Source organism: Argopecten irradians, chromosome 9 (genome assembly GCF_041381155.1).
Source record: "Argopecten irradians isolate NY chromosome 9, Ai_NY, whole genome shotgun sequence".
Lineage (NCBI taxonomy): Eukaryota > Metazoa > Mollusca > Bivalvia > Pectinida > Pectinidae > Argopecten > Argopecten irradians.
Window position 1 is genome coordinate 4,398,157 of NC_091142.1, and position 13,204 is coordinate 4,411,360.

At 34.8% G+C, this 13,204-nt stretch overlaps 1 long non-coding RNA gene across 1 annotated transcript; it reads right to left on the reverse strand.

Moving 5' to 3' along the window:
* Positions 1–246: 246 nt before the first annotated feature.
* LOC138331143 (uncharacterized) lies at positions 247–11,316 on the reverse strand. The gene is made up of 5 exons (XR_011209671.1): positions 11,213–11,316; positions 9,607–9,683; positions 2,652–2,878; positions 1,185–1,278; positions 247–983 (listed from the first exon to the last, which is right to left on the reverse strand). It is a non-coding gene; the product is annotated as an uncharacterized lncRNA (long non-coding RNA).
* Between the last annotated feature and the right edge of the window lie 1,888 nt (positions 11,317–13,204).

Consider the following 13,204-nt stretch of genomic DNA (forward strand, 5'->3'; position numbering starts at 1 on the left):
ATCGCAAATTCCGCGATAAAAACCGCACGCGAAAGAAAGTTGGTTTACAGTAATGTGGATTGTAAATTTAATAGAATGTTCAATAGTTTTGTGAAAATAAAGTGTAGAAAATTCTGATGTGTTAAACTTTGTGGGTTTGAGCCAATTTCATTAACATCAAAGGTATGTATACAGTAAAAGACGGTTATAACGATCCACGTTATGAGAATAGTTCGGTATATAAACCTCATACATCTTGATGGAGAATTAACATTTCTATGTTATAACTATGGATTTGTTGTATTCTGTACTCGCCTGTTTCAGTTAGTGTCCAGGATGATTGGCTGTCGATTACTGACGTGTTATTTTGTACCCAGCATCCGCATTGAAAGGTGTAAAGACGGTTTCCTGAAGACATCTCGACCTGCATAAAATAAATGGTGTCTAGGCAAGGAACCCTGTCACTGCTGATGTAACAAAACAAATACCGTTTAGTTGGTAGCTTTCGCGGGATGATATTTTCTCGGACATTCGTCCGGAACTTTTCGAGACATGGTGGAAACGTGGAAATTTACGTAAAGAGAGGGGTTTTTTTTGTTTTTGTTTTTGTTTTTTTGCTAATTACGCGAAGGCCACTCACTGTGAAATTGTCGACCACGCGTGAAATTTCCTGAACATATCACTGGTATTTGGGGGAGGGGGGGTTGGAGGGGGGGTGTTGGACATTGTGATTTGACATGTAATATGAAATATATTTTAATCAGTTAGCGCCTATACCTTCCGTAGAAAAAGTCCATCGTCATTGTGTTGGTATATCCGGATACTGTTGATATCGCCGAAATTCCAGTCGATTCCAATCATTCGTATTTCATTTAGCATAAAATCATATCCTAGTTCAATAGCGCTTTTGTCGTTGGTAGTACCGTTAACATCGAGGTAAAACGTATCTTTCGACCCAGCATTTACACGATCACCAACGTAAACTTTGACTTCCCAATGTACACCTGTTATATGTGAAATAAAGAGCAACAAACAACGGCACAGTTTACATACCATTAAAATATATAATCAAATGGAAAGAATGATAAGTAAGTTCTTAAATAAAGAATCATTTAGAATAACAAATTTTCTCATCACAAGCAATCAAACAACTAGAGCGACTACATGTATATGGCTGAAAATGAATGTTTCTTTAATTGTGTTACCTGTCAAGGTCAGAATCCAAGATGGCTGACCATCAGTTTGTATCCAACAGTCACATGTAAATGTGAATTGTCGTTCTCCATCAGACATCATAATCTAAATTGGAAACAACGACCCTTATATACATCATAATGAACACGGTGAAATCAACATTCAAAACCGCCTTAAACAATTAGTTATTTAGTAACTTACAGTTGAACTAAATGCCCAATGGCTTTTATTTTTCTTAAATAGGAATATAAATGAGATTTACAATTTTGTATAGACGCAATACTACGTTAATACTACACTTACCATTACCTAATAAACAATTGCAATAAATTCTATGTTGATTTTCATAACGCAGGTCGTATTATATTTCCCACGGCCTACTAATTAGTTGATTATCACAAGACGACACATCTTTAATCTACGTAATACGTAGGGAATACTGTATTTGTTAGGTGTTGTAACTCATCTCAGGCCATGAATATAAATTATTTTTGCTGTTCTTGTTTTAAGATTTTTTTCTTGTTTCGGAAAGGTTGTGACCCTATAGGGATAATGGTGCGCCTCATTTGTTTCATTTTTAATAATTGTAATATATTGTTCGACACAATGATGTTTAAAAATTATATAGTAACCATTTAGTGTTTAATTCAGGCGAATCAAAATTTCAAACTAGATTGATAAATGACATATGATACATAATGTATATTGCAATTGTATATAAGAAAGTTACTTACTTTTTCGAATTTTAACTACTATTTAAGCAGAATTAAATAATAATGTTAATTATATACTGCCAAATCACAAGGTTCTTAACTGTCTACGTAAAATCAAAACATGTGGTTGTTACTGTCAAAACTTTTGGTGGTGATATTGCAAACTCTTCTCGATTTCTCAGAACATTTGATCAACTTTAGTGCAGACTGGTCATAAGATTTTTTCTCTCATACCTACATGTGTAATACTGGCTGGTCTACGGCAATAGTTTCATGTCGCCTGAGGCTGTATTGCATGGTTACCCATGCAATAAAGCCTCGTGAAATCACAGCGTTAACAAAATTACTATTTCTAAGTACAATTTTAACAATTTTTTCTCAGAAACTAGACTAAATTTACTTTATAAGATACAAAGAACGGGAATTGAGTTGGAAATATAACGCAATTTGCATATATGAAGAATAGACTTGCAGTCCCGTTTTCTTACGAATTGATTTCAAAACTGCGGAAAATCATAGTAGTAAAATTGCAATAAAACGTCGAGGTATGAGAGAAAAATACTCTTTCATACGTGAATGTGAAGGATAGGGATATTCTACCCTCGGGATCACAAAATGTCGTAAAACCATCGGCAAGCCTAGGGTTTTACGACATTTTGTGACCCTCGGGTAGAATATCCCTATCCTTCATATCCACATATGAAAGAGTCTTATAATCTTCATCAAATGCAAAAGACAGACAAGAAATTAATATATATTGTTAACCTTCAAAAGGAGCAGTGCATCATCTCCAAACTGGTAAATTCGGACACTATTAATATCTCAAAAATCGTCAGTTACATCAATAGTACGTTGTTCTGCAATCCGAAAATCGTTTCCGAGATGAATACCATTTTGGTCATTCCGAGTACCGTTGATATCAAGGTAAAAGTCAGCAGGAGTTTTAGCATTTACCTCATTCCCAATGAACAAGGTGATGTTCCAAGTAACACCTGTAGTTAAAACATGTTACATTGTAGTATCAGGTTTATAATGAATATTGTTTGGTTTGGTTCCGCTCTAGTAAGTACGATGCTCTAAGATTCGCTTCAATTAATCGAACATTATACTAGCATATCACGAAATCAATTACGTGCACGTGTATACTCTACCTATTACCTGCTCATTTGAAAAAAATATTTTAAAAAATCGGTATATTTACTATTTTATAGTAAATATCCCGATTTTTAAATCATTTTTCAAATCTCGTATTTTCTGAAAAAAATCACATGACTGTTATATATACCCATCAGTCCATCATCAAATACAAAAAATTGTATGACAACATCCATTTTCATGGCCCCCTGTGGTTGGTCTGTTTTATTACTGCATTCCTTCCCGTGTCAAAAGTTACTTCTGTTTAAACGATACTATTTACATAGATTTATTGTTTTTAATCCTGACACATGTTATGTACTTTCACGTATTTTATCTCCTAAATAATATTACTCGAGTCACTAACCGTGTCTCAGTTGAAGTTCTGGATGTTGCCTTAAACACACTGGTGTTGTTATGTGTAATTGCGATGTCGAAGATATCGTTATTACTTTCTGGGGATATTGAAACTAACCTGGGGCCAAGTACGAACCCCGAATTGTCCTCTGAATCTTCGTGTTCATATGTCAGTGAGGAGCTTGACCATACGAAATTCTCTTTCGTTCATCTGAACGTCCAAAGTTCAAAACACAAAGTTGATGTCTTTTTAAGTGAATTTTCCAACATAGATATATTATCCTTTACTGAATCATGGCTTACCCCTAGTGATGATTTTAACAAATTAAAACTAGCCGGTTTCTCTGAACCTTTCACATACTGTAGAACTGGGCGCATAGGGGTGTTGCAGGCTACGTTAATAGTGTGTTGCAGCGACACGCCGGACTAACCTTGAAAATATTGCAATAGAATGTGTGTGGTTACAATTACTTGTAGGTAATAGCATAATACTCCACGGTACTTTTTACAGACCTCCGAGCTCGCCTGTATCTACATTGGATTATATAAGTCACTCTATTGACCAGACATTTAATACTGAAATAGACGATATCATAATTACTGGCGATTTTTATGCCAATCTGTCACGTCAGCTCATTTACGAAGTTTATTATCAAACTTCAATCTTTCCCAGCTTATAAATGAACCTACTTTTTACACAGAATCTTCTTCATAATTGCTTGACCTCGTTTGTGTAAATAACCCTGAATTAACCGGCCATTGTTTCGTTGGCGAAAATTTTCTCGATCAGCAGAAACCAGGTACCACTGTCCGACATATGCATCGCTCAATCTAAATAAACTTAAACAGACTAGTTACAGAAGGAACGTTTGGCTGTTTGACTTGGGGAACTACGACTCCTATTGTCAAAAGCTTCAGGATGTAAATTGGCACGATATCATCGACATTAACGATATAAACAAATCTATAGAAAACCTAAATAATATCATTATTAGTACCGCTTAATAATGTATACCTATAAAGTTATTACTGTCAGACCAAATGACCCTCCGTGGAAGAATAACGACATTAGGAAAATGGAAAAAACTTCATCGCATGGCAAAACATCATAACTTTGAAATTTCAAATATAGTCATTTCTGTTCAAGATGTTATAGATGCTATACTTAGTCTTTATTGCTTTAAAGCTATAGATCCTGATCTTATTAGCTTACGCCTACTTAAAGAAGCGGTCAATATTCTCAGTATTCCTCTCCAAACAATTTTTAACTTGTTTCTTACTCTCGGTCAGTTCCCACTGTTATGGAAACAGGCTAATGTTACACCCATTCATAAAAAAGGGAATCGCTCCATTCTTAGTAATTATCGACCAATTTCTCTTCTTTCTATAGTGGGTAAAGTTATGGAAAGATGTGTCTTTAAATATACTCACAACTTCATTATTGACCACTCCCTATTAACTTCTAATCAGTCTGGTTTTAGGTCTGGAGATTCCACCGTCAATTATCTACTTACAATAACTAACGATATCTTTTCGGCTCTTGATAAGCGTAAAGAAATTCGAATGGTGTTTTGCGATATAAGCAAGGCCTTTGATAGAGTTTGGCACCGTGGCCTTCCACAAAGATTATTAAACTTTTGAAATAGTGGTAAACTCTTTACATGGTTACTGTTACTTTGATCACTAGAGGCGTATATTGAATGGGATAACATGCGCGTGGCGATTGGTCGAGACTGACTTCATAAGCCCCGCCCCATAAACAACTCTTTAATTCAGTGATCACCGAGATGTGACGGCGCAGTACATGGCCTCTCAGTTTCGGTGTAGAACAAACAACTCGATATTTTAATTAACTTTACATATATACTGTATTGTAATGACCTGGTTAATTTGAACCGACGGAGAGTTCAAACACACATTTTTTTAGGAAAAAAAATCTTTAGTTAATGACAGTTCAAACACGTCAAATGATCGAAGTAAAATTAAGATTTTTGTCGGCAAATCGGCACAATGGGATCCCCATAAATGACGGTATTTTGATTATTGCCACAAAGATTTTTGAATTAAAGACTGAATAAATGATCATTATAATGACTTTTACAACAGAAAATGAATTAAAATGAACATTTTAAGTAATAAATAAAATTATTTGCGCTGAAATATTGTGCACAAAACAGCATCCCAACAACGTACATATTTGTTCTTGATGTACGTAGAAGAAATCGCCAATGTTCCTGAGGCCCAATCTAGATAAAGATATCACTTAAAATGGCCATAAAAATTCAACATTTGGTCTTTCTTTTGTCAGCCGATCAAGTTGTTATTACATGTAAACATGTGCCGTACGCTGGTTTGGGCAAGCCAGTTACGCGGTGTCATGTCAGCGAGAACGCTGGATATTCAGCTCCAGCCAAAACAATCCACTTGTTGGTAATATTTTAACAATGTAACCGTAAACGATACATACTTTTCATCATTCTAAATCTGTATCTGTAGACGTAGATAATCTGCGATCGGGGGTAGACAATCTGACAGTTCGATTGTGACCTACAGAATGTAAATATTTTCAGCAGCAGTTTCGTAAAAGCAACCGACTCTATTTATAATTAAAAAAACATGTTTAGTTAATAACAAAGGACTAATACTTAACTAGATTGTCTGTGGTTTACTGCCAGTAAATAATTACGGACGTCGTTGTAGATTCTAGGCCTCGATCAACGGTGCTGTGTTGGGGCTTTGACTAGACGCATTGCTTCTGCATGTTACAAATAAATGCTCACGATAATAGAGGATTCATCTTTCAGGTAAATCAGCAAAATGTGTGCTTTTCCTACAAATTTTCTGCTTTACGTCGCGTATGTCAGATATGTATCGGTACTGAAACTGATTTTTAAATACCGATTTCAATTTGGATAGTTCGAACGCACGTTTTTCTGAAGCTTATTTTTTTAGGAAATGGGCGTGTTTATAGAAATGCGTCGACCAATGAAAACAAGCGCTGCATTCCCAGAATAAATTCACCACACTCGAGTGTATAGATACACAGGTAACTAGTTCATCCACATATCGAGGAAGTAATGCAGCCGTGCCTTTCGAAGTAATCCCGCGTCGACAGTAAAAGATTATCTCAAAAATCGTAAGCAAAGGATTGTTATTAATGGGAAATTATCTGCATGGACTAACGTCACTGCAGGTGTACCCCAGGGTTCAATCCTTGGCCCACTACTTTTTTTAATTTTTGTAAACGACATAGTCGATAATATTACTGTGTTAATTAAACTTTTTGCTAATGATACGTCATTATATTTAATAGTTGATACACCTATTACCTCTGAAGCTATTCTAAATGAAAACATTCTAAAACTCCAGCACTGGTCTGAGTTATGGCTTGTTAACTTCAACCCTAATAAAACTGTATCTCTAACTGTATCCAAGAAAGGAAGCAAACCCTTTCATCAACCCTTAATTATGAACAACATTCCTCTTCGGCAAGTTTTTCTTCAGACACCTTGGTAATTATCAGAAAATGGAAGATGGGCTAACCATATTGAAAAGCATAAAGCATAATTGACAAAGCAAATAGGAAATTATGCCTTATGAGGAAGTTAAATTCAAAGTGGACAGAAAATCATTACAAGCTATGTACTTTTCCTTTAATAGACCGGTTCTTGAATATGCTAATATTGTCCGGGATAACCTTACTCTATACCAATCCAATTTGTTAGAAAACGTTCATTTAGAAGCGGCTGGAATAGTAACAGGTGCAACCAAACTTACAGGGATTAATAGATTGTATCGTGAAACTGGTTGACAAACTCTCTCCACTAGACGAAAATATAATAAAATTATCCAATTTCATAAAATGGTTCATAGGTTGTCACCCTCCTATCTCACTGAACTTCTTCCGCCTCGTCAATCAGATATGCATCACCACAACACTAGAGATGCTAATAACTTCCGCTCTATCACATGTAGAACTCGGTTTTACAAAGACTCTTTCTAGACCTCTGTCGTTGATCTTTGGAATTCCTTGCCTTTGAGTATAAAGTCTTCCCCATCTCTTTACATGCTGAAACATCATCTGTCTAGCACCTCAAATTCCTTCATATTTCTTCTACGGTCAAAGGTTAGGTTAAAATCATCACTCCCGTTTGCGTATGAATTGTAGTGCACTCAAAGACCATCTCTTCATCAGAAATCTCATCGCAAGTCCTGTATGTGACTGTGATGAAGATATTGAAACCACTTTCCATTTTCTAATTGCTTGTCCAAATTTTACTATTTGTAGATATCTTTATCTTGCTCATTTACTTCCTCTCGCATCTGTGGCATATTCTTTTTCGGAGATCCTTCGTTACCACAAGTGGAGAACGAAGCTATATTTGACAGTGTCCAAACATTTATATTAACAACTAAACGATTTGACCCATAAGTTTCCGTTATCTTATACTATATGTCATTGGTGCCTCTCAATCATTCTTCAGGTCTTCTTACTCCCATTGTCAAAATTTAACTATTTTAATTATTATTGTAAATTACCCATTTGCAGTACCTATAGTACCTATAATTTTCATTTCATTAGTGTTGTTGTACGATGGAAGTCCTCTGTTAGCTGGATAATTAACAGTTCCTTATCGAACACATCATGTGATATCCTCCTCCCCTTTTTCCCCATTGCCGATCCTTTCTTGCACCTTTCCTTGAATCCTCTCTCTTCCCCAATACCCTTCCATTTCTTTCTTTTCTTCCTTTAGATAAGTATGCTGCCCGCTAGTTACATTCAAAAGGGGACATATTTACACTAATAAAACTGTGTAAACACTATTTTTTCTGAATCCTTTTTATGTTTAATGTGTACCTCATTAACTTTTTTTCAAATAAAAAATAAAGTTTAAACTAAACTCTAAATAGTCCATATAAATTAGATATTACACATATGGTAATATTATTGCAAAATTAATGTTATTGGATTTGAAAAAATGTAGTTATATAGATTATATATAGTCTTGCGGTTCATAATTCCATAAACGTATAAGTCATATAAGATTACAAGTCAAATCTTTCATTTACACTATTTTACACAATAATGTACATTTTAAACCAAATGAAAACTGAAGGGATGTCGGAGGAAGAGATAATATAATGGATATAATATAATGGATGATTCTGTTACATGTATATGCATATATGCATGATTAAATATACATGTATGTACATTTAATTGATGGTTATGTCATAATGAGTGAAGATTTTTGATATTTAAGATAAAAACAATTACTTGTATGACATAAAATTTGGACGATTCTTGATCTTATATATACAATGTATATATTTATACAAGTATGGGACAAGGAAGTAATCCCAACCGCGAGGACAAAGACAATTGTAAAATTTTCGAGGCGATCTGCCCCTTTATCAAGACATACAAAACGAACAAGATTACATTATAGGATACGAACAGTAATACGGGACAATAAGGGTACAAAGTAAGGACAACAATAGGACAAGCAATGGAAAAATCTAGATCACAAAAAAGTGGGAACTAGTTTGTGATGCAGATATTACTTAGAAATAATAAGGGTCAAAGAAGTGATATCAACAGGATTTTCCAGATGACACGGGAACCAATCAAACGTAAGTATGTTGGATACGCATTACTTCAAATGGTAAATATGGGACAGGGACGTAATTTCAACCGTGTGGACAAAGGAAATTGTCAAATTTTCGAGTTTCGAGGTGATCTGCCTCTTTATCAAGACATACAAAATTTGACAATTTTCTTTGTCCACACGGTTGGAATTACTTCCTTGTCCCATATTTACCAGAGACACCAGACATCACATCCACCCGGGTCACATTGTATTGACAACGGGCAAAGCAGCCGTCCCATTCACAATATGCTGAGCGTTGAGCAGGATAAGAAACTACAACATTTATAGATTATGGTTTGTCTTTGCCAGGGGATATAGTCCAAAGCATTCTTCACAGGGGCGAGCGTTCAATGCCGAAGCTGAAGTAGCCCGAGAAAAAAACGATAGGATTCAAACTAGCGACCCAGGCTGGACAGTTTGTGGTAATTTGTCCGGATATTATCTTAATCATAAGCCCACGGCGGCCTCAAATAGTTAATCAAGTAAAAAACGACATTTGTTTTCTTGATAATGCTAATTTTGCATTCGTTGCTCATTATGAAAAATGAGGTTGGCAGTAAAAATGAAATGCCACTTACCATTTACACAGGGTAATCCATAAATAACTAATAGGAAGACCTTCATAACTGCAATATTTTCCATTTTAGGTAGGAATCTGAATAAGATCATAATAACATTTATAACATTCATAACTCTTTATGGAACAATTGATAATTAATTTACAACAATTTATACACATTTAACATAATCATGTATCTATTTAAATACAACTTGGTGTAAAAATTATACAAACTTATGTATTTTGTTTCACATTGTAAAAGACAAATGTGCGTTCACTACAATCTTGATAACCATGTTTTAAGGTTTAAAAGGCCCTTATAACGTTTCCGAAGTAAAAATTAAAAGTTTTTACAAAACAATTTTGTATGCATGGCCTCAAAGTCCCACTAACCACTACCTTTCCAAAGTATAAAATTATCGAATTCGTTTTACAATTACATTTCAAAACTTCAAAACGGTTTCGGTTAAGGTGTGAGTGCCTTTACCAGTTAAGTTGACATGAGCAATTAAAGGTTATAGTAGTTTTCAAAGGCAGATTTTTTTACTGATTCATTAAAGTAAGAAAAAGTGAATAGATAGTGTTCTGCACTTGTATCGGCATGCTTATAAGAACCATGATGGAAAAGATTTCAAGTGATCAGCAAACGGATAGTATGTCAATAATTTTGAGTTTCTGACCGACATTTGATATTCGATTGAATCAAAAGGCTAAAAGAGATAAAATTGAAAAAGGCAAACTTAAGAGCAAACAAATTAAATTTCTGAATTGAGACCGTACTATGACGAGTTCGTTCATTCACAACCAGGTCATAATCAATGTGCGTTAAGTACGACGCACAGACACAACACTTATTTGCCCATCCAGAAAATCTAGCTATTGGATTTTACAGCTGAAATATCTATACCTATGCATGAATTGCTACACTACGTGGGAAAAGTGTAAGGCTCGCGGTTCTATATAAATGATCTTGTTCCTGCATTGGTATCACACCTTATCTGGGTAATACAGAAATAGTTGTACTAATGTCTTCCGATGTCTTGAAGTGATGTCATGAAGTATCTTAAAACATAAATTGTATACGGTTTGGTTTTTAGTGGAATGTTAGATATTCTGAGACCATTTAACATCGTAACATAGTATTAACATGAAAAGAAGCAATTTTGCCTGTTGTTTTAAAAAATCATACATTCATATGTGCATTCAAAACCAGACGTGTATTTCTTTCATCAGCATATCACTCCAAACATGATTTGTTCTTCTAATTATGCCTACAGCATCTGAATATTAGTGCACTTTTACATATTATCAACGTTTTCATTCTGTGTAACCATTCAGGAGTATACTGAAATCCCGTTGACACATACAGGTGGTATATATGCCGATCGTAAAAATGGCAAAGTTATCATCTTTTTTAGCTATTTGGTATACTGGCAACCCCTAGACACAGATAGGGTACATGTCCGTCTCTATTATAAATGTTTGGGGTTTTATGTTTCGTATCCTTACCTTGAATTGCTTTCATGAGTCACCCCTGCATAGAAATTAGGTTAGATTCTTTATCGATAAAATTTATTATCTCAAATCCATCACATTATAAAATACTTTCTTGTAAAACTACTTACCTTGCTCTGAGTCTTGGTCAAGATTCGTTTAAGGTCTTTATACGAATACAGTTATATTCGTAAACATTCAGGGATATTTACTTACATTTTACCCTATCGATACGCATCACCGACTTTTACAGATATCCGGGATGGAGGCTTTATATACCTGTTTGCCACTTCCGTTTCGCTCTGTTAATTTTTGGGAACATTCTGGAATCTCACAAATGTTTCTCAAAGTGACAGATTTCAATTTGCATATGACAAAATATCAGGCGTGTTTATCATAACAAAGGATTTTTTTTATAAATTGAGATCATATATAGACGTGTAGACAGTCGCGTAATCGATCATAATCTCACATTTAGCCTACACGAAAATGAGGTTGACTTATGCTGATCTCATATCGCAGATATCTGGAAGTAAAGATCAAGAGGGAAACTTGTAACTGTCCCACATAGTTTTAAATCTCGCGTTGGAAGTGAATGGCTAATGATGACGTATCGGCATACCTCAACATCTCAGTCACAGTATCCCATACAGATGCTCCACTGCCGACAAAGCATAAACGATACTCATTTCAACTATAATAGGTATTTAGTTGTGAATATAAAGTACTGTAAATCTCAAAATGATGGTAATTTTTGGTACTAACAAAAAATCAAAAGCTTATCTTGAATCGAGAATATGAAAATTATGAAACTTAAATGAGTGTTATAATGTATCTCTATGAGAGAGTTAGGTTGCAAATATGAAATCACCATATTTTTATCAGAAATTGCGTAAAACAAGTTTTCAATCAGAGACACTGAAATTCGTCCTTAACTCTGCTTGTTTTAGATGAAGATAAATGAAACAACTTCTCACTTGTCTTGTAACACCCTTCCTGGTATTAGTTATGTTATTTAAAGATGCTCCACCACCGACAGAGCATAAATGATCCCATTATTTGAACAATAACCGGTGTTTTATAGTGTATATATATGTGTGTGTCTAACACAAAAATAATATGAAATAATTCATTTTACTTTTGGCGCATGCACTATCAGTACTTCATTCCATATAGGATATAGTGCAATGGATTTTTTTCGGGATGCAATTTATTACTTTTAATTTTTTTTTTCTTGAAGTAAAATTTTAATCTCAAACTTTTCAATGGTGGCATTAGTGTAAAGTAAGTAACTTTTGTAACTGAAGAAAAATACTAAATCGTCTGCTCATGTTTTTGATAGAGAAAAAACACCATTTGTCAGCGGTGGAGCATCTTTAAAAACGCGAATGACATTGTAAATCTGACAGGGTACTGAATAAGGCTTTATTTCGTCTGCTTTGTTTTAGTAGTTTTAATGACTTTAAATGAGTTATATTCTTAATTAGTATCCACCATATGTGTTTATATTTTGTATTGGTTTATTTCAGAGTTAGCTGCCCTTGTTGTTAGGTATTGATTGTGACGTCATTTGTTTGCGAGCTATACGCCATATGATTAAGATAAAACGACGTGAGATTTGCTCACAAAAAATGAAGTCACAAGGGGAGGAAACTCTACAATATGTAACACGAAATAAACTACCACATACTCCAAATGTGGTTAATTTCGCGAGTGCTTAATTTCGCGATTTCCAGATGTAACCGGGGGATGTTGTTGGGGTAGAAATATAACGCCAATCCGGATTTCAGTAATTTCGCCAATTTATGAATGGAATTAGTAAATCTTCACTTTGCAAGAGGACTTTCCATGTAGTTCAGAGCCCAAACATGGCTAGACCACCATGACCATAGTCACCGGTAATACCTGGCTGGGGATGTTATAATCACATACGTCCAAGTCCAGGTTGTCTTAATTTCACCAGACGATACAACGTCTGACCAGTATGAATGGCGGAAAAACCCAAACCAAAGCCGAACTGACCACCAACCCCTGGGTAAACCAGTAGACCATCACATATCCCTATACAGGTATATTATAAGTATAAAAACGGCGGGAATATTTAAAATATTAAAATCAACAAT